The sequence below is a fragment of the Amblyomma maculatum genome, chromosome 1 (genome assembly GCF_055883805.1).
Source record: "Amblyomma maculatum isolate TAMU_Amacu chromosome 1, ASM5588380v1, whole genome shotgun sequence".
Taxonomy (NCBI): Eukaryota; Metazoa; Arthropoda; class Arachnida; order Ixodida; family Ixodidae; genus Amblyomma; species Amblyomma maculatum.
This window is the reverse complement of record NC_139344.1, coordinates 49209315-49231062: the sequence shown is the minus strand read 5'-3', so window position 1 is coordinate 49231062 and position 21748 is coordinate 49209315. Positions and strand designations below refer to the sequence as shown.

The window sequence follows — 21748 nt, the reverse complement described above, 5'->3', positions numbered from 1 at the left end:
CAGCTACAGAGCCAGTAGCAGGCCCGTGCATTTTGTTTTCTTTCTTCCTACAGCCACAACAACAACCTAGTGATAGAGCGAAAACTGTGAGGTTTGCAGCGATAGAGGCAGCTGTCATCATCATCATCATCTGCAGCAGCGCCGTCGCCGCCGCCGCCGGTCCTATGTAGACATATTCGCCTACTACTACCAGTACTTCGCTACCTAATGTAAACTGCTGTTCCTTTCCGAGGCTGTTGAAGATTACCTTAGTCTTCTGCATATTGATTTTCAAGCCCACCTTTCTACTTTTCCTGTTTAGGTCATCAATCATTATTTGCAGTTCATCCCCCGAGTTGCTTAGCAAGGCAATGTCATCGGCAAATCGCAGATTACTGAGGTATTCTCCATCAACCCTTATCCCTAACTGCTCCCATTCCAAGTCTCTGAATACCTCCTCTAAGCAAGCTGTGAATAGTACTGGGGAGATTGTGTCTCCTTGCCTAACACCTTTCTTTATGGGAATTTTGTTACTTTATGCTGAACTATGGTTGCTGTGCAGCCACTATATATATCTTCTAGCACTTTCACGTATGGCTCGTCTACCCCCTGATTTCGCAATGCCTGCATCACCGCCGATGTTTCAACTGAGTCAAATGCTTTTTCGTAATCAATGAATGCTATGTATAAAGGCTGATTATATTCCGAGCATTTTTCTATCACTTGATTGATGGTATGGATATGATCGATAGTAGAGTACCGTTTCCGAAAACCTGCTTGATCCTTTGCTTGATTGCAGTCTAAGGTTGTCCTGATTCTACTAGCGATTACCTTAGTAAATACCTTATACGTAACAGACAGTTAGCTAATTGGTCTGTAATTTTTAAGGTCCTTAGAGTCCCCTTTCTTATGAATGAGGATAATGTTTGCATTCTTCCATGGTTCCGGTACCGTCGATGACACCAGGCACTGCGTATACAGGGTGGCCAGTTTCTCTAGCACGATATCCCCCTCGCCCTTAAGAAAATCTGTAGTTATCTGATCCTCTCCAGCTGATTTCCCCCTTTTCATAGTTTCTACTGCTTTCTTGACCTCGTCCTTCGTCACTGGTGGAACGTCTGACTGTTTTTCCCTGCCGCCAATCTCGTTACGATCCTGACTACTTTGGCTGCTGTAGAGATCTGTATAGAACTCCTCGGCTACTTTGACTATCTTGTCCATATTCGTGATGACGTTGCCCGCCTTGTCCCTTATCGCATACATCTGGTTTTTGCCTATGCCCAATTTCTTCTTTACCGCTTTAAGGCTTCCCCCGTTCTTTACAGCATGTTCAATTTTCTCCATGTTATACTTCCTTATATCAGTCACCTTGCACTTATTGATTAGCTTTGATATCTCGGCCAATTCGATCTGGTCTGTTCGATTGGAAGCTATCATGCTCTGGCGTTTCTTAATCAAATCTTTCGTCTCTTTAGACAGCTTATCGGTATCCTCACTAACTATCCTACCGCCTACTTCTACCGCACACTCAGTAATGATATCTCTGAAATTATTGTTCATTGCTTCTAGGGTAATGTCGCCATCCTCGGTTAGAGCTGAATATCTATTCTGTAGCGAGATTCTGAATTCTTCTGCCCTCCCCCTCACCGCTAATTCGTTGATGGGTTTCTTTCTTACTAATCTGCTGCGTTCCTTCCTCAGATTTAGGCTAATTCGGGACCTCACCATCCTGTGGTCCCTGCTGGTATGCTGTACGTTCGCTTTTTGACCCGTTCCGTACGTGTGCGCCCGCAACACCCTACCCGCACTGCTACGACTGGTCAGTGGTCCACAGGGCCTGCATAAATGTTGACTCAGTCGCAAAGACCGGATTGCAGCTATTGGCTGCTCTGTAGGGAACGTCTCCAGCTCTTCCTCTTCGATCTCGCCAGGGCAACATGGCCGCCAGAGGTAGCTTACAAGCGAAGCTAGAGCACTTTAGCGAAGCGTAAGCGTAGGTGGTGGTTGTTATTTTGCCGCAAAAACCAATACTTTGCGCTCGTTACTAGTACTAGTGCTCCTGTCGACTGTGATCATTCACCCCAAGTCTAAGATCATCTGCGCCACCGTGCACTGAGCTGGAAAGATGTTCTTGTGAACATCGCAAGTACTTCTTATACCCGCGAGGATCTTCACGGGCGACGGACAGTAATAGCTGTTCATGGTGATCATCGTGCGCACGAGTCTGCTCCACAGCGGATTGTAAAGTGCCCGTGCATGTGTTGCGAAAGTGTTTACGATTTGAGCGAGTGCTCCTAGCAAGGAAAAGAACTGTCCACGTGTGCAAAGCTCGTCACACAATGTGTTTTCCAAATGCTGAAAGTAACTTTGGGCCAGCTAGTCGCACCTGTTCCGCTGGTTGCAGTGACCGCGACAGAAACGAGCGCATGACGTGTTTCCGTGGCATATCCGTCGATCACCTGTGTTGATCGCGGTTCGTGTGTGTACTGTGCTTGAAAAATGCTGTGCGTGCGCCGAGCCCTCCGAAAACTGCATTGTACGCACGCGAAACGATGTTAGCTGCACAGCTGTAGAGCTACTTGCGACTATTCTACGGTTAGCGCTTTTGTGCTGATATGAGTGCTCGAGGGCACTGGCTAAACGGTGAAAATATCTGTATACTTTCGCGGCAGCTTTCACTTCGAGACTACGTTCCTGTTAATTTTTTTTTCCCTGCTGGCTATGTGCATCTATGCCTGCAATAAGTATCTGTGCAATGAATCGGTCGACTGAACACGGATTCTGCATGTGATGGCCTAAACATGTTATCGACACATCAGGTCGATCTCAAAAAAATTTCATTTGACGCGATGCAAAAAAAAAAAAAAAAGAAACAGTATGGCTGGAGGTTATGCTTATGAGTAAAGGCAAACCCAAGGAGGATATAAAAGAACTGGAGTGGTAGTCCCCTATACCGGCCAATGGGCAGGGGTTGAAGCCTGCGGCGGCCGTCTTGTGGTGGGCAAGAACTGGCTTGCCAAGCGCATGGAAACGCTGTTCGCGGGAGTCGCCAGTTTGTTTCAAGTGCTTAAAGGATTTTTAAGTTTTAATGCAATGTTGTCGGCTACCAGGTGAGTAAGTCTTAATTAGTTGCGTCTTAATTAAACACGATTAATTAATGAACTGCTAATGAATTTTAGATTTTACACATCATTGAGTCATATGTCGGTAGATAGCATATGTCGAGTATAAGGGCTCTGGCTTGACTAAATTTCTTATTAATTATCCTAATTAGATAATTGTCCATAAATGGTAAAATACATGCATTGGCTACAAGCCATATATCGTTGGATAGCTTATGCCCAGTACAAGTGCTCTAGACTTACTGCATGTATTAATTAATTACCGCTAATTAGTCAATTGTGATTAAACCTGAATTGAACGCTATCCTTTCAAGTCATATATCGTGGTGTAGCGTATATTGAGTACTGTTGTACTAAACTAATATCATTGCAATTAGCAGTAAATAAATAGCGCAATTAGCGGTAAATACTTTAGTGCTGTTGGACTTGGCATAAGCTATCCAACGATATACGACTTGTAGCTATCGCATGTATTTTATATTTATTAACAATTATGCAATTAGCAGTAATTATTTAGCGGTGAATAATTAAAACGTGCAGCTAATCTAGTGCTGTTGGACTTGGCATAAGCTATCCAATGATGTACGACTTGTAGTTATAGCACGTATTTTAATATTCACAATTTTGCAATTAGCTGTAATTAATTAGCGCAAAACGCTGCTAATATGCTCAGGGAGCATTCATGACGCCCTACACCAACATTAATCCAAGCGGCGTTGCCATGCAGTAATGAAATATCCTTAAACGGGCCGCGCTTGACTGCGGCTGCTGCCGTGAATGTAGCCACCTTTATGTTCTGCCCCCCCCCAGAGGCACGTTGGCGTCACTTTCTGGACGGTGGACACTTTGGTGTACCTAAGGCATGTTGAGCATAAACACATATTTGGTAAGAAAGAGAGGAAACAAATATTGAGGAAATTGTTGTGATTACAATCTGCTCTCTTCCTGTATAACTTTGGTGAGTTAAGTTCATTGGACAACTGCTTATAGAAGTAATGTTATGCATGTAGGCTCTATACTGATATGATGCTGTGATGGAGTTGCCCCCGTTACATTCTGTACTTGTTGCTTTGGCGGCTCTACTCTCACCAGACTACATGTCAACTCAGTTTATTGGTACTGAACAACTATTCAGTTGCATTTCTTTGCTAAGGTGCACCAATTCAGGTATTTTCCACACCATCAGAATCAGATTTCGTTGATGCATATGTTTGGGCCTATTTGCTGCTTTCATTTCACTGCGACTCCCGTGATTACTTGCCTGCTTAATGATATCGATGGCGGGCATGCATGAACCTTACGTATTTCAACACTGTAGGATGCATTACAGATTTCTTTAGTCCTTGTTGCATTTGCCACATGCCTAAATTATACCACATTCACAAAAATTACCTTCAATTTTCATTGTGTGTTAAACATTATCACATGGTTATTGGTTCAACATGGCTGATGCTGGTCCATTCTGAAAGCCCCGAGGCATAGATTTACCATCTGACTTGTTGACACTGAGGTCGTATGTAACTTAATCTGAATTCATTCCTTTTATGCTTGAATTAGATTTGCTGCTTGCATTCATAGATTCTCAGCTCTGCTTTGCACCTTTGCAGAGTGTTGCCTTAGTATTGCAGGAAAGCATATATAAGGTTGTAAAAGAATGATACAATCTAAGCGGGCAGCTTAATTCAAATGAGCTGCCAAGCCGCCTTGCAGTGGTGACGTACTGCTAACTATTTTAACATAACAAAAAGAAATGATTTGGGAACCAGAGAGTGTGAGCTGAAAAACTCAATGTGCCTCACAGTTAATGGGTTCGCAAATATATTGTGCACAGTGCGATGAACGGTATGATGGCAGTTTCACAGAGTAACAGCCATATAATTCAGTCTGTTTTACTTTTCTACTCAAATACAAAGACCCTTAAAAGCCCTCACACGCTGTAATATAAACTTCGCTACCACAGTAGCAATTATGTTTGCATGCATTGCTGTGTATACTAATGAAAAATATGTGGGTCACAGGCCCCAATAGGCTCTTGTTTATTGTCCAAACAGCAAACTTCCATGTTGATGAAGTGTAAATGCATTGAAAGTTTCATTCGCAAAAAACACTGTTTGCCAATCAGTCGTTCGTGTCCATATTATCAGGCTCTGTGTTAACGAGACATAGCTGTATATATTAACTTATTTCATTTTTAGTTACGGTAATGACACAAAGAGCCAGGCTGTGTGTTTTTAAACTGTGGGACTCAACAAGGACATTTCTCTCTGGAAGGTGTGAAAGATAATTTCAACACTGTGTCTCATGGAACAGAAGTTTGTTGAGTGAAAATTATGTCGGCTTAACCTGCTCTTAATACTTTTACACAACACAATAAAATGGGTCCTGCGGAGCTGGCAGAAACACTGCTAAAGGATAAGGACAGTAAGAAAGAATAAATGTCATTGTACTAGGTAGAAATTCTTGGTGTTCTCCTTGTCTCATCATGCAGTTTCTTATTTAGGTTTTCCACAAGCTATCCCTACAGTGCACTTGGATCAAGCCCTTAACCAGAGTGATAACAGGACAAAGTACAGGAAGCAGTGTGTGCGTGTAATTGTAATGCACTCTGTATAGTTACCCCCCTCATCGTACATAGGCCTCAAAATCTGTCGTGCCAGTAATCCCCCAGTTGGTGCGAGAATTGAACACAGACAAGAATGCATAGCCAGGATATTGTTAAATTAAGGTAATGCTTGATCAATAACTTAAAAGAGGCAAACTTCAAGACACAGCAAAGGATGCCAGTAAAAGATGCAAGCCACCACTGTCCTTTCTTTTTCCTCGGTGTTGTCAGAAAAGCACAGATTGTTCTCATTCGCAGCTATGCGGGCAGGGTTGATGGGCATTCAGTGTTGGCCAGCGGATTTCATAACTGCCTGTATACAAATGTTTTAACGAAATAAAAGTAGCCTAACTACAACTTGAACTTTTCTAAGTTTTTGATGCTTGTTGATATTACACCTAATTTGTTCCTTGGAAAGCAAACTAACTATACAAGAAGCTATATAAGGCTGAAGATGTTACCAGTCGGCAACCAACATCACTTCTGAAAGATTTAGGTATTGAAAGTAAAGACATCCCCTAGTAATTAGCAGTGTTCTTTTTTGCATTGTGGTTTTGGAAAAAGAATGATTATTAAACTCACCCATACTATTTTTACTTGTCAGGAAGCCAGAAATATCACTGTAAAGCTATGAGAGACCATACGCATTCATACTGCACACACATTTAAACTGCCTAATATTTCATTTTATTCTATGGCATCATAGGTTTCATCCTGGAAATATACTTTTGCAAATTCTGTTTGAAATGACAGGTTTGCTTGCGGTAATCACAAAGCATGGCTACTGTACCCTCCAAAGGGTTGTCATCCATGCCATGCTTTCACTGCACTAAAATGAATTTGTTGCTTGTCATGCCCTATTCCTCTGTTTGTAGTTATTGCTGCCAAAGCGAGCGCAAAACATCATGTGTAGGAAATCTTATACTCCTGCTGGCTGACCTCTCCATCTTTCTTTTTATAACTTTTTTCTCACTTCTTCTGTGCACTGGAAAAAAATGAGATAACTAATATTTCCACATAGTTTGTGTTTTCCTTTATTGCAAATAGCTGGCAAGAAATAATGATGATATGATAGGGGTGGTAGTGTGCGAAGCTGCACATTATCTTTCAGAAATGTGATGCTGCCCCATCAGCGATATATGGCTTAGTTACTTTTTGGTCTTGTGGAGTAATTTTTTTATTTTTTACTTTCTGCATGCAGTTTCTAAGGTTCTCCTTCTGTATTTTTTTTTTTCAATTCGTTGTGGTCTGCATACATTGCTTACTTTGTTTTAGAGTTAGTTTTTCTTTATGCCAGCATTTCATTTTGTGGTTTATTAAGGGGACTTCCAAAGTTCGGCTGTAAATCGGGTGCACAGCCCCAGTCAAGGAGCAGCTTTCCCCTGCATTGCCATGCCAGCACTGATTGCATATCTAGAAGAAATGAAATGAAATGAATTGACCCCAATAGAATAACTTGTACCTAGTGCCTGGAAAATGAATATCAATATCTGCCTTTTTTATGCTTGGAGGCCCCAATAGAAAGAATTCATTAAGGCTATTGAACACCGTAAAGGGGAGGCTTTTTGCATTCGTTAGAAATCTCAGTAGCTAACCTGCTCCTAGTGACTAGATATGACTGAAGTTTTGAATAGTAGGGGCCTTGTAAGCACTTTGAATCCAATTGTATGCTTGGACCAGTCAACACCTGAAGGGCTTGTAGACACATTGCGTCAGATCTTATGCCTCAGCCAGTCAGCACCTGAAAATAAAGCCAATTGTAAAGCCAATCTACATCAATGGATTTAGACTAAAGATAGGCGACGCATATGAAGGTGTTAGTATAGTTACAAAATGTAAGCACCAGTCTTACTTTCGTTTGGGTTCTTCCAAGTGTTTGTTGACATTTGCAACTTATTGCGGCACTCGAAGATAAAAATACACAGTATGTCTTTCCTCAATGGTTCCGCCTTATACTCTGGCTATCCAGAGAAAAGACATGTGACCGTGAAAAATGAGGTCAATTTTTATATGCCTGGTAAGCAAACAGTAGACAGCCATGGTACATACAGCATTTCATGCTGCTTATTCTCATCATAATCCCAAGAGCATGCACCCCCTTCCAATACAGAGCATCTGATAAGAGACTGCAAGACTATGTAAGCATTGTATATGACTCAAATAGTATATATACTGCCTCTACCCATGTACCCAGTCTCAGTGCATTACCAGCCTGCATAAGGAATGCATTACAATGGCAATCAAGAATAGCACTTCATTTCGTATTGAGCGCAATGTATGTTGTGCAGTAGATTTCTAGAGATTCAATTACAACTAACATAGTCCTTGAATCCATCTAACAGCAGTTAAAAATGCAATACACATTCTTCACCACGTCACTGAAGAGGCGTATTGGACAGAATTCTAAATAGTACTGTCGATGGAGCCACTTTTTGAGGCCTGTCTCTAGAGCGCGAGCAGATGCTGGAAGCAAAGGCTCGGTGATTGCAGATGAAAAGGCTGCAGATGGTCTGCTAGTTTATTCAGGAGAACATTATTACATGTTGTTTTATGTGTTTCTAATGTACAATATGGCCAAAGTGAATGTCGGTTTTTCTTGTATAGCAACTTTAAATCTACATCTCAAGTAACTATGACCTGGCAAAGCATGACATAGTCCATGTCATGTATGACATGTTGATATAATATGTGCCGAGTAATCAATCCTTTGTTTATCATGGTGGTGGCAGCCCCAGAGTTTGGTTCTAGGGGCGTAAAAGAGCTTCCTTTTAACCAAAAAAGAATAGAAACAGTTTCCTTGTATACTCGTTATTTGTCAAACATTACCATGCGCTTTGTTGTTGAACAATAAAGGGCAAACAAAGAGAATGTTTTACCTTAACCTATGCTTTGCAAACAATGGTTATGTGAGCAATATTCATACATAATCATTTCTATATTTATCTTACAATATTATAGCTTGAATAATAGTGTTCTGCTTCCAAGGTCTGTATATTTTGATTTAAAAAATGACCAGAAGAAAATTTTACTTGCTAAAAGGCTTATGAAGGGGGGGGGGGGGGGGCAGGGAGGGCATCAGCTTCCACCCTATCACTCAAGACCACAGCTACATCACGCCATTTCACTTGAAGGTGACCCCAAGAAGAAAGCTTACCCGTCTTTATGCCAGCAAGCCAAGCATACCAATTATCCCGGCTATATTTAATCAAACTTTAAATTAGGTAGAGTGGTTTAGGCTAGTAAAACTAACCTAGAACAGTTCAGAGTTGATTGCTCTGTGGTTAATTTATAGTGGCTTTCCATTTGCCATGATTATTCTGCAGTTACTAAAAACTAATTAGTGACTTCTTTATTTATTGGACCCAGGAGCAAAGCATCTATTCTAAAGTTGTAGATAGTCTTGAAAAACAGCTACCAGCAATGTTTGTATCAAGGTATGATTTCCATAACTTTATTCACTGACTTCCAAACGGAGCTGCAATGTGACTAGCTGCTACATATCTCACCCATATCATGGAAAGCTACACCATAGAGGGCACTTATGACAAAAGCCGATTTTGTTCTCTGAGCCACGTTTCGGGAAATTGAAGAGGAATTGCTGTCATGCAGAAGCTTTCTTTATTGGGCTTGCTGCCGTTTAAGATCGTGAAAAAAAGATTATGCAAAATAGCAGGCACCTTGGTGCAAACATATTTGTCAGCTGTTTTGGAAGACGATTTACTGCTTCCTTATTGATACCAATTGCCCTTGAAGCCAATAACTTATATTTTAACTATATAGTCTTAATGATTATTAGGTTCTGTAATGAAACGCCAGACTAGACCAGGATATTCCAACTGCCCACAGCTGGATTAATTCACTGGGCTAGGGCACATCAACTTTTTTTAAAGCTAGCTACATCTGGTGGATAACACACTCCATGGCCTTTTTTATTTATTTGCGTTAATGTTGCAGCCACCTTCTGTTTTAAGTAAGCACATCACACAATATTCTTGGGTTTGGTTTCTGGAACTCTAGAATTAAAAGAATGAGTTTTATTGCACAAACATTTCTCAAATGAAAATAAATTGCATTCACCTGACATCAATATGCTTTTATAAAGCAGCACCACAAAGAGAGCCGGGTGGAACAAACATATAGTAACAAATGGCAAACTGCAGCTGAAGTAAAAGCCTTAATTGCTGGCCTGGGCAATAATTACCCTCCCACATAGCAATAGCTATACATATAGCTAAATTGCGAACGGGGTGATGTCTGTCGAAGTGATCACAATGACGTTGATGATCGTATAGGGCGTCGGTCGAACGAAGAGCGCAGCTCCTTAGTCCGCTCGTCCGGCGACACGTTGCAAGTCGGAGAAGGCTTGCATATAAAGGCCGTTTTTTCAAGACAGGGCCAAAGATGTACAAGACAGATGAAGAAAGGCCATTAAAACGATGACAGTTCAGAGACGCCCGAAACCCGGCGCGCTCTCTTCATTTCGCGCCGAAACATCCCCTTAAGTCAGTTTTCCCAGGTTTTTGGGGCACCTCCTACATATCAATCACCGTGCAGCTTCTGGTGGCTAATCCGATAATTTTAGACCAACTTAAATGGGCCAATGGAGTGTCGGGGCTAAAGAAGTTTTTATTTTCCAGCACCGCGCGTTTTCTCGAAACTGTCGAGTGTGTAAACACATGGCTACAGCCCCGCGGACCGACACGGAAAAGCACTCAACGGACAAAAGCATCGCGCAGCAAGAGCCACACGTGCGGTCCGAGGAGCAGTAGCGGTAGTAGCGGTCCCCATCCCGTCTCCATTTCTGGGGCATCCGCGCGCCGCATCTTCGAGGGCCATAAAACACAATTCTCAGAAACAGAAGGGCTCGCTTGTCTTCGTCCGAGTAGCGCACCTAGACACAAAAGACTCAGCGCTCTGGCGATGGCCATTCTTTCACCGCGCAGTGTCCCGCCGGACACACAGAAAAGAGGGGGACCAAATCAGTGAGCAAGGGAAGGACGGGGTACCGGGGCGGCCGGCACAGTTAGGCGCAGGAGGCTCCCAACCTAACATGTATGTTTCATGCCGAGATGCTCATGTTTTACCTTGCAGATTACAGCACTGAACTGCATGCAAGGAACCAGTCAATTGTGAGTGAGCTGTTTTTATCTTCGGGTAATGCCGTTTTGTCTGTCCGTTTCCATTTCACACCTCTGTCCCATATTTCATTTTAATTTTCCTTTAGGGGGATGTGATGGAGGTCGAAAGAGAGCTTGCACTTGTTCACACGTGAGGCTATTCATAGTTAGATCCTCTTCCATAATTTCTCTTTCCCGGGTTGCACAGTGGTCCAGGCTTTACTACGTTTTTTTTTTCGTTTTTTTTTCTTTTTTTTTTGTAGCCGTTTGCTGTATACATGCCCCAACCGTTATATCATTCCTTTTGGAATGTTTCTTTCAACATTCTTGATTTCAACTCCTCGTGTATGTCGCCATTGCAGACTCTCGTCTTTTATCCTCACTCAAAGGGACAATTGCGTGCTGTACTTCTGCAACTATAACTCTTCATTCGGCTGACTTGCGTCCGCAAAACAATAAAGCTAAAAGCCTTCGTCAATAGAAGCAATCATGCTCGTCAGTCGTCGAACTATGAATGCACGTTGCATTCGGCAGTGCTCAGTTTAAAATCGGCACAGGAACATCGAAATAAATCAGCGAAGGTACACTGAAAAAGTCAGGAAATGGACAACCGAACTATTGCGGCGCCAGCTACGATGCACGCGAGCAAGAGCCAATTCAAATGTACGGCGGTGTCGGTGTAAGCACTCAAGAACCCTACTGAAGCGATACTCATTTGGCAGCTGACGAGTGCTGAGGCAAGTGAACTGCGCCATGATGCCCAAATCGGCAGCACCTCGCCACCCCGCAGCATGTGTTGCGTGCCACCTTTGACCTTCGTCTGAGGGAGCATGCATGTTATTTGAAAGAAGGCGATGCCAGGGCTCGCCAATCGGGACGCTGTAACCGTCCGGTTGACCGGCAGTCGGGAACATTATCGTACAACACCTCTTCCGCACCACGTCTGCAAGCGGACAGAAAACCTGCGGACCGCAGGCTTGCGGAACTGGTCGAAAAGCGAGCGCCTTTACCACCGCCTTTTCAATCCTTTTTTTTTTTTTTCATAAATTTTCTTTAGGTTAAGTTTTGGGAGACGAAGGCTCCTTATACTTCTGGGTGGACACGACAGAATTGCGGACACGTACCTAACCAGGTCAAGGTCACGTTTTCAAATTATTTTCTTGTAAATTGTAAGTTGGTTTATAAGACAGGAAAGGCTCAGTATCTGTCAGACCTGAGGGAAGGGAGCAAGGTGGGAGGAAAAGTGCAAGAGATCACGTCCCAGGTAGCACCGAACATTAGAATAATGTTATAAAATTGTTTTCTGAGCTGCCTGAAGATTGCCTACCGTTTTGCCACATACAAACAATATTAGTAGAACATTCAATAGAGGTGGACGTTTGAATGTTATAATAATGTTTCATGTTGCATCATAAACATTACTTTAATGTTGCAAGCAAATGTTGTTTCAGTATTGTGTTCCGAACATTAAAGTAGATAGATATTTATATAGGAACGAGGATGGAAGGCAGGGATGTTAAGCAGAAAGGCGTCCGGTTGGCTACCCTACACTGGGGAAAAGGGATAAGGGGATTACAGAGGGGAAGAGAAAAGGGATGTGGAGCACAGTCAGAGTTTGTCACACAAGCCGGTGACTGTTAGGAAAATAAACAGTGCCCTGTATTTATTCCTTAAAGGCGGTCGACTGCCGTGGCCACGGACCAAGGATCTTATCCGCAGTATGGGCGCGAGGACATAACGCGGTGCCGCCTCTAGACGGGCCGCGTGACGCAATAAGTGGGATAATCCGCATTGAATTGTTGCTGTAGGATGCTTTCCTAGGCAGTTTAGTTGAGCGTTAGTATTACGTTCATTTATTTATTTAACATACTCTGCAGTCTGGCTCTGATGAGCTTAACTGGAGGTATTACACTCACTGAATCGGAAGGAAAGCACTGAATCAGCGCGTCGTTGAAGTTGGCTACTGCGACGACGACGCACACTGGCTACACCATTTTTGTTGCTGCTATGGAAGAAAAAAATCTAAAGCTGTCCCATAACCAGTTAAGCGGTCATTGAATTCAGGTAATAAGAATCCTCTGCTAGAGCAGCGGAGCTGTCAGGGGCCTGACAGCTGCTGAACGCCTTCGAATAGCGCCAGCGGAAACGGCACCGTGCACCTTCTCCATTGAACGGAGCAGAAAAGTTGGGCAGTGGGGAAGACGTGAATTAATTTTTATAGCAAGTGTGAAGAAGTGCGCTTCACGCAGCGAATTCTTGTGCATTGACTGCCATCATTGGCCCTCTTGGTTCGGGCGGATATTTGTTTTCCCCGCGCAAAGGTTTCTTGTGGGAACGTTGCGCATTTAGTAGGTAATGTGCACAGGCCATCTTCTAGATATCCTGAATTTTAGAATGAATTGCTTTTGTTCCTTAACTCTCATGTAAATGAGAAACCAGACTAATAATGGCTGGTGACTTTAATTTGCCACATATTAATTGGGAAACTTTATCAATATGTAATATTGAAATAAGCAATGCGGATAAAGCGATAAAAGTTGTGTTTGCGCGTAACCTTAAGCAAATAGTGAAGGATTTTACAAAGGTTGCATCAAGGTCCCAGTCATTGTTGGACTTGGTTTTTTTTTTTATCTAGTAAAGTGGCAAACCACACTGTTTCTGTCGAGCCGGGTTTATCTGACCACAAGATGATCTATTTGAATGCGCTGTTGTACTCACAAGTTCGTAAAAAATCGCACGTTTCAATACGTGTCAAAGATTACAGCCGGGCAGACGACACGTCTATCTTAGACGTCTTAGAAGCGAAATTAAATCAGTTAGCAAATGCATCAACCCGTGCGTGAAAGTGTCGAGGAATTGTGGCAACCTTTCAAGGGCACACAAGAATATTTGCATTGATAAAATAGATCCTACTCACTCAAAGAAATCGAAGCGGCTCAATCCTGGGGTAACTAGAGCGAAAGTTAAAAAGGCTACGAAAGAAAAAAAAAAAAAGGCGGCAGAGCTTTCAAGCACCAAAAAGAAGCTCAAAACAGCGTTACTAGATTCGAAAAAAAAAAAAAAGTTATTGAATCGACACTAACTTCCTCAAAAACTCACCGGAAAATTTCTGGCGATATTTTTCAGCTAGGAAGAGCGCAATCGAACACGTAATGGATGGGGACGATTAGGTAACTGATACAAATGAAATTGCAAACCTAGCTGTTTATTGACCTCTCCCAGTCGGTCTTTTAGTACGAATAACGATCAAATTGAGAGTGATAATACTACAACTTGCACGTTGCCATACTCGATGCACAACATTTGCATCAACATGGGGGGCATTTGTCAGCAGCTGCTGTCTCTGGAGCCGAAGACATCGTGCGGCCCCGATGAAATACCGACGGAATTCCTTGAACGGTATGCTGAGGGGTTGTCCTCTTAATTGCAAATTTTATTTGAAAAGTCATGGCAGTATCATTCTTTACCTAATGACTGGCGCAGCGCAATAAAATTTCCGGTTTTTAAAGGCAGTAATCGACTTCTCGCAAAGAACTATAGACCGGTTTCACTCACTTCCGTATGTTGCATGGTTTTTGAACACTTAAGAGCTAAACACATCCTTCATTTTTTGGAAATAAACGACCTATTGTGTCCATTCCAGCAGGGTTTTCGGACCGGCGTGTCAACAGTGACGCCGTTGATTGAAACAGTGAACGATTTTTGTAAGGGGATAGACGAATGTCAGCAGGTATTATAACGTGGTCTGTGTGGACTTCGCGAAGGCTTCCGATAAATTTCTGAATCATAAACTTCTTTTTAAATGGCGCAGATTAGGAATCAGTGAAATATAGTACTATGGATTCAAGCGTATCTATATAGACCAGCACCGATCCGTGATGTAAGCACGATGCGGTGGCGTTTTTGTCTCCAGACTCGGCCGACTGGAGGTGAAAAGTAGGGTTAGCGCCCTCAGGAATACGTGGAACCGAAAGATCTCAAAGCAGTTTTCTCATTTCACGAGGCACCTATGATATCGTTATTCGACACAGAGCAATCATGAACATCCTAGGATAGATCATGAACGTATGAGATCTCATCACTGAGGCGAATTGTGTTTTTAAAACACCGCGAAACGTATGCGGGTGCGAGTTGGGAGGGCGACTCATGGAAACGCATGTAAACGTAACCTACCGCAACATTTTTCTCATTTCGTAGAGCACCAGAAGTGGTGGCCGGTCGTTACGTTGGTTAGTGCTTTGAAGAAGTGTGTGACGAAGTATTCTTCGTCATTCCGGAGGCAATCTACTTTTAAAACCCCTCGTTGTCTGGAATCTGAGTTAGAAAAGCACGGCAGTAGCGTGGCCTATAAAAAAATATATGTAAAGAACGGTACGCAAAGAAGCTGACTTTGTGCCTGCGAAAGCATTCGTTTGTTAAGAGCCAGTGCATTATTTTCAGTATGCAACAACATTTCACGTCTGACATCTCTGCAAAGCATATTTACCAAAAATAAATGTACGGCGCGTTTCCATACGAGCCCCCAGGTCTAGGAGGCGAGTCGCCCAACCCCCTTTTTTCTTTTTTTTTTTATGTTCACGTCTTGTACCACGAACCGGCATAATGTTGCTTGGCTGAAGAAAAAAAACCAACAAAAAAAAACATTCCAATTGTGCTGGCAACGCGCATGAGCCGCGTAAGGAAGTATTGATGCCGTCGAGACAGGGCGCATTTAGTTATTGAGAAGAATAAAACGCAAAATAACGGGAACGACGTCATTCCGTTCTGAAAACACTGATCGTGGCTAAGTAGAAGCGGTAAGTATTAAAATGAATGCATATGTAGTTGCGTCGCCATACATGCATGTGGTTAGCAAGTCGTAAGCCAACATTTTGAGAGGCTTTATATTCCTACGTCCGTGCACGCGCTGCATGATCTGCGCCATACTGAAAGAGAAAAAAAAAAGGCGGAGAAACCCCACAGAAAGCCCATAACGGTCTATTAGAACCATAGCGATACCAGGGGGAAAAAGAAAATAAACGAGAAAATAATTAACTAGCATATATGCACGTTCATGACCTTGCGCGCACCCACCTGCCTAAAAGTTATTGTATGCCTTCAGGAACTTATGCCTGGACAGTCTCTGCAGTAAAGCGACTTGGTGAAAAAATCAAATACACAACAATGTTTCCCATGCCCAATGGTGGCAGAGCGCCCCGCGTCAGTCCGGAGGACTTCTCAATGTGTTCAGGCATAACAAATGAGTCCGGGTGCACACCGCCATAAATCAACAGCTTTTCATTGTAGCGCTGTTTATCAGATTCCGACAAGCTTTTCACGTAGTCCGACATTGCTGCAGTGCATACTACATTCCCTTTAAGGTACTGCAAGTCTGACGATCTACGGAACTGTTCACAGCACGATAAACTGACCGCGCACAAATGGATTTATTTGTTTATTCAGCGTTACGAAAGTTTCTGTCTGCTCAGAAGTTGGGGTGTAAATATCGCAAAATAAATATCTAAGTGTTAGGGCCTTTTAATGCTGCCTTAAGTGCAAAATTATCAGCGCGCGCGCCGGTGCTTCATAGGCACACGGGCACACCAGCAGAACCGGCGGAGAGGATGGCCCCAAGAACAAGTGCTGCCCCTAGCGGCTGGCCTCTCTTCCGGTCACACTAAGCGGCCACGCGCTCGCTGCAGCGCGGCCTCACCGTCGGAGCACCTCTATTTCTTCCACCATGGCTCAAATGTTAGCTGTCATGACCCCTTTAACGCCACCTCTTCATATCGAAATTTTTATTTTTTTGTTTAACTTGTATAATTTAAAAAAATTATATTACTACAACATCAATACATGTCCCAACCACATTTTAGTAAGTTATACGAGCCACAACACGTTAACTATAGGTGGCCTCTAACACGCTTGGTACCAATGGCCCTTCATGCCCTATAGTACTATGGGTTAACAGTTGCTTGACTGCATGGTATCCGAAGGGCCTGGGTTCGAAGCCAAATGACGACAGATTGATATTATTTAATTTCGTCAATTTTATGAAGTACCCCTTCTAGAGGAACCACCCCGCCAATTGTGGCTTTGTTTGGATCCTCCTCAATTCGCGCAAAATTTCAATGGGGGTGTTTGAAATTCCCGCGCCAGGTCACGTGGTTTAGGCATCCTAACCATGTCCTAACTCTGTTGACGAATCAGGATTATATCCGGCCGGCGTCCGCGGCAAAGGATCGTTTCCGCGCAACGTACAAAGCGATTAGTTTAAACTAGACGCTCGCCTTCAATACAACAGCGCGGTTTAATGGTGCAGTGAAGAAAATTTGCTGCACTGACGACAGACGGAGCCCTTCCTACAGTTGCTCGACCACGGTTATATAGTTTGCACAAATCAGTAGTTTGGCGTACCAGAGCTGAGAAGCCGACCAATCGCGCAGAGCTGGAACGAAAGAACATTATCTGGTACTCTATATACCTCTAATCGACTGGAGCCGTCTGCAGCTCCAACTTCAGCAACTAACTGTAGCGATGGGGGGCGCTGCATGATAACGAAACATCGAAGAAAAGAAAGCTAACGTGATCTACAATTTTTTTGCGAAACCTCTCCGATTTAGTTATACATCTCAAAATCTAATATCTCTGCACCCCAATTCTTGGCCGATCCCCCTGTGTGGGTATGTGCCATCACATTAGAGGAGAACAACAACAACAACAACCTCTCCTGCCGGCGGTTCGCTTTTCTTCGGTTACTTGGGGATTCATCTCCCTCGGCTAGGCTTTCATCTATCCCGGTTTCCTGTTCTTCAAGACAAGCGCCGAGGGATACGCCAGGTAACCAGCGTGCAATTCTGTTCACGACAATTTAATTACATTACATCCATTACTCCGATAGAAGGAGAATTCGCTGTTTTCTCTGTTCCTTACTTTATTTTTTGTTCAAATTCTTGTTCAGGATACAAAATTATCCCAATACTCCACTCCTTGTCTATGAGTGTTTTGCATCTGCAATGCACACTGGCCAATCCCCCGCCGTTGGCATATGCAGTTACGACTGAGCACATCATCATCATCATACCAGAGCGCACGGGAACCTGGGAAAGGAGCCTGCCTCCCATGTGACTTCCGCACCAGCAAAAATTCCAGCGCTAGGGTTACGCGCCCACAATCATTGCACCAGTATAAAGAGAAACTACGCAGAATATCGCCCTCCATCTCACCGGACAAGGTAGGCTGCTCCCGCGGACTCCTCTCCTTTCACGTTTAGATATGTCACACTCTACTGCTATGCGTAAATGAATTACAAGCGCATTTGTTTGTTATACCTCTTTAGTAAGCAGTTCACAGGACATGTTTCCTTAGTGAACCAATTAATGCCCTGCGATATCTTTTACCCTATTATAAGGAACGAATGGTCGTCTTTGCAATGCAAGGGTAAGGATGTCGCACGTAGCTACGTTCCAGATTGCACCGCCTTTTTCTGTGCCTAAATTTGCTGTTGTCTATCCATAGTACGCCTCCACTGCGGCTGCAGTTGACCGTTCACTCTTGCATGCGCGCGCAGGCCCATACCATGGAGAACCAGCCAGCTGGAATGGAATATTCACCGATGAAGCGCAAATCTCGCTCAGCCCGGGCGGATTTACTGTTTTCAGTCAAGCGCGCGCACAGAATGTTGAAGAAAATACACCATCGCCAGCGCGTGGGGGCCCTAGCCCCCGTCTATATTGCAGCAGTGATGGAGTATATGGCGGCAGAGTTATTGGAGCTTGGCCGCGATGCCGCGCTGCAGGATCAGAAAACCATCATTCAGCCACGCCACGTCCATCTGGCAATCCAAAAGGATCAAGAGCTGAGGAAGTTGCAGCAGCTGCTTCGCAGGTTAACTATTGTTGAGGGTGACATACTGCCGCGCGTCCCAGCGGGGCTCCAACCTAAGAGCGATGGCCCAGGCACCGCGGAAAAGCACCAGATGGCTGGTGGACCGAGACCCAGCAGCCAGGAGTGTGTGTGATTTAAATAACCGTCTGCTAATAAAGCATATTGCTTCGCAACCAAGATCTATAGCTCTTCTTTAATCATCGGCTCCGCTCTTCCGTCGCATGCGCATGTTCTCGGCAACGCATACAGGCCACTGCATGCATGCTTTCACTGCTTCATCTGTTTCCTTTTCGCCACTCGGCAGTTGCAAGCATGAAAATTGGGAGGGTTTAAGCATAGCCTGAATCTAGTCATAGAGGGAAAACTGTGAGGTTTGCAGCGATAGAGGCCGCTGTACGTTCTCTTTTTGACCCCGTACGTATGTGTGCGCCCGCCCTACAACGACTGGTCAGTGGTCCGCAGGGCCCACATAAAAGAAGACTCCATCGCAAAGACCGGATTGCAGCTATTGGCTGCTCTATAGGGGACGTCACCGGCTTCTCCTCCTCGATCTCGACAGGTCAACATGGTCGCCAGAGGAGTGGCAAGCCGAAACGAAGATGCGTCCGTGTGCTGTGCGATGTCAGCGCACGTTAAAGATCCCCAGGTGGTCGAAATTACTCCGTAGCCCTCCACTACGGCTCCTCTTTCTCTCTTTCCACTTTCACTCCCACCTTCCTCCCTTCCCTTACGGCGCGGTTGCGGTGTCCACAGAAAACAAGTGAGGCAGTTACCGCGCCTTTCCCTTCCAATAAATAAATAAATCAATCAATGACAAGCGAAGCGGAAGCGTAGGTGGTGGTTGATGCTTTGCCGCAAAATACTTTGCGCTCGTTACTAGTACTAGTGTTCTGTCGACGGTGATAGGTTTTCCCCGTGTCTAGGATCATCTGCACCACCGTGCACTGAGCTGAAAAGATATGTTGTCGTGAACATCGCTAGTACTTCTTATACCCGCGAAGATCTTCACGGGCGACGGACAGTAACAGCTGTTTACGGTGATCATCGTGCGCACGAGTCTGCTCCGCAGCGCATTGTAAAGTGCCCGTGCATGTGTTGCGAAAGTGTTTACTATTTGAGCGAGTGCCTCCTAGCAAGGAAGAGAACTTTTCGCGTCTGCAAAGTTCGTCACACAATGCGTTTTCCAAATGCTGAAAGTCACTTTGTGCCAGCTAGTCGCACCTGTTCCGCTGGTTGCAGTGACCGCGACAGAAACGAGCGTGTGACGTTGTTTCCACGGCGTGTTCGTCGATCGCTTGAGTTGATCGCGGTTCGTGTGTGTACTGTGCTTGAAAAATGCCGTGCGTGCGCCTAGCCCTTTGAAAACGACATTGTACGCACGCGAAACGACGATATAGCTGCACGGCTTTCGGGTTACTTGCGACTATTCTGCGGTTTGCGCTTTGTGCTGATATAGGTGCTCGAGGGCACTGGGTAAACTGTGAAAATATCTATATACTTTCGTGGCAGCTTTCACTTCGAGAGTACGTTCCTAGTCATTTTTTTTCCCTTTTGGCTATGTGCACTATGCCTGCAATAAGTATCTGTGCGATGAATCGGTCGACTGAACACGACAGTATGGCTGGCGATTATGCTTATGAATAAAGGCAAACCATACGCAATTGCTGTGCCACATGATATGGACACTATGATGTACCTAAGGCATGTTGAGCATGAAAACATATTTGGTTAAAAAGAGGGAGAAAAAAAATTTAGGAAATTATTCTGATTACAATCTGCTCTCTTCCTGTACAACTTTCATGAGTTAAGTTCATTGGACAACTGCTTATACAAATAATGTTATGTAGGCTCTATACTGATATGATGCTGTGATGGAGTTGCACACGTTGCATCCTGTACTTGTTGCTTTGACGGCTCTGTGCTCACCAGACTACATGTCAACTCAGTTTATTGGTATTAAGCAGCTATTGAGTTGCATTTCTTTGGTAAGGTGCTCCAATTCAGGTATTTTCCACACCATCAGAATCAGAGTTCATCGATGCCCATGTTCGTGCCTATTTGCTGATTTCATTTCACTGCGACTCCTGTGATTACTTACCTTCCTAGTGATATCGATAATGGGCATGCACGAACCTTCCGTATTTCAACACTGTAGGATGCCTTTACAGATCTCTTTAGCCCTTGTTGCATTTGCCGCATGCCTAAATTTTTTTGCAACTCGCACGGTGATCAAATGGGTTTTCTGGTACACATATTAGTTCACATTTGTTGTACGGCCACCGCAGGATTATATCTCTATGTGGTCTCATACCACATTCACAAAGATTACCTTAAATTTTCATTGTGTGTTAAGCATTATCTCATGATTATTGGTCCATCCTGTAAGCCCTGAGGGATAGTATACAACTTCTGGCTTGTTGACACTGAGGTCACCTGTAGCTTAATCTGAATTCATTCCTTTTCTGCTTGGATTGGTTTTGCTGCTTGCATTCATAGATTCTCAGCTCTGCTTTGCACTTTTGCAGAGTGTTGCCTTAGTATTGCAGGAAAGCATATATAAGGTTCTAAAAGAATGATACAATCTAAGCGGGCAGCTTAATTCAAATGAGCTGCCAAGCTGCCTTGCAGTGGTGACTTACTGCTGACTATTTTAACATAACAAAAAGAACTGATTTGGGAACCAGAGAGTGTGAGCTGAAAAACTCAATGTGCCTCACAGTTAATGGGTTCACAAATATATTGTGCACAGTGCAATGAACGGTATGATGGCAGTTTCACGGAGTAACAGCCATGTAATTCAGTCTGTTTTACTTTTCTACTCAAATACAATGACCCTTAAAAGCCCTCACACGCTATATTATAAACTTCGCTACCACAGTAGCAGTAATGTGCAAACTTCCATGTTGATGAAGTGTAAATGCATTGAAAGTTTCGTTCACAAAAAACACTGTTTGCCAATCAGTCGTTCGTGTTCATATTATCAGGCTCTGTGTTAACGAGACATAGCTATATATATTAACTTATTTCATTTTTAGTTATGGTAATGACACAAACAGCCAGGC

General features: G+C 43.7%; 1 protein-coding gene across 1 annotated transcript in view; it reads right to left on the bottom strand.

Moving 5' to 3' along the window:
* LOC146202328 (MARVEL domain-containing protein 1-like) overlaps nucleotides 1–21748 on the bottom strand; it is a 180572-nt gene that overhangs the window by 137171 nt on the left and 21653 nt on the right. The window lies entirely within an intron of this gene.